We start from the raw sequence: 1,575 nt of genomic DNA, 5'->3' as shown, positions 1-1,575 counted from the left end.
GCCTGGTTCAAAGAGGGAAAATGGTTCATCTCCCCACTACGCAAAGCTTAGAGATGAGCATCTCTCCTGTGGGAAAGAGAAGCCACTGCTGCTTGTTCCTCCTTCCCTATGGAGTCCTGGGTGCTCCTCTGCTCCAGCCCCTGGCTTGCTCCCTCTGCACCGTTCAGCTTGCTTGGCACCTGGACCTAGGGATCCCTCTGCCCTGGGATCTTAAGGGTCTGTCCTTGAGAGGCCAGAAGAGTGGTCTTCACCTCTGAACGGCTATATAGCTTCTCCTTTACAGACAGGAGATAGAAATCCCAGGAGGCAGAGTAACAAAATCACCAAGTTTCCAGAGGCAGGACAAAGACTAGGATCTGCGTCTCAGGAGGTCTCAAATGTAAATGAGTGTGTGTGTGTGTGTGTGTGTGTGTGTGTGTGAGGAGGACTGTGAAATGATGTAAACGTTTGTGTGCTAACCACAGCCCAGGTAAGCATTGTGCCAGGCATTTCATCTACATTCCCTTCTTGATCAATGTCAATCATTTAAATTATTCACTCAGTATCATGCTGGGCACATTACCTGCCTTATCTCATGATATAGGGGACACTGTTATTCCCATGGGAAAGTGAAGAAACCAAAGACTAAGTAACTTACCAAGGTTATAGATATGGCAGGTAGGGCAGAGCTGGGGCAGAGCTGGGGCTCAAAGTCATGATCATCTAATATGGTCATTAAGAACAGCCGCTGGAGCCAGACTGCCTGGGCATCCACAGAGCCTTCCCCAAGGGGTTAGGAGGAATAGCTGAGTCAGTTGTGTAACTCATGTTGCTGGGGGCCTGGCACCTTGGCTGCTCCTAACACATCAGCCACAGCTGGACCCTCCCTGACCTCAGCCGTCCATGCCCTCTGCACTCCCGGGGCTTCTGCTGGGTTTGAAAGAACCAAATGAAGCCTTAGAGAAAAATATGTCCATTTTATTGAGCACAGCACTGAGCATGAAGCTGGAGGGGCTGGGGTGGTGAGGAAACAAGAGAAGGACAGGAACAAGGAGCCTGATTTTCAGGGAGAGAAAGGGGAAGAGAGGCAGGATTAGAATTCCTGACTGAAGTGAAAAGGGTCAGCTTCCAGTAACTTAATTGGTTGTATGCCTGGAAGGTATGTGGTCAGGATAAGAATGCCTTACAGTCCCTAGTCATGAGTGCCTTTCCATTCCACCCTGGAGGGTGTGGCACTGCTTTTAGATTGAGGCACAGAGGGAGGGGACAGAAGTGTGGCCTGGAGCTGGTTGGCTGGGTCTCAGTGCAGGTGAGAATTGATTCCACAGTTAGGGATCAGAACTTGGAGAGCTCACGGCAGGCCCCAGGGAGCTGCCTGTCCTTCGTGCAGATGGGCAAGCAATTACGTCAGTGAGCCCATTCTGGCCATGAGGATGGAGCGTGTGCAGAGCGGGGGCTGGGTGGATGCTCCATATGGCTTTGCTTGGAGAAGGTGACACAGCCTGGCCAGCCCATTAAGCTTTTCACGACAAACAGCACAAACCCAGGTGAGAGCTATCTACGCACACTGCACAGAGCCACGGCACGTAGGGTGTG

This window comes from Otolemur garnettii, unplaced genomic scaffold (genome assembly GCF_000181295.1).
Source record: "Otolemur garnettii isolate 467f Iridium unplaced genomic scaffold, OtoGar3 scaffold00178, whole genome shotgun sequence".
Lineage (NCBI taxonomy): Eukaryota > Metazoa > Chordata > Mammalia > Primates > Galagidae > Otolemur > Otolemur garnettii.
This window is presented reverse-complemented; position numbering follows the sequence as displayed.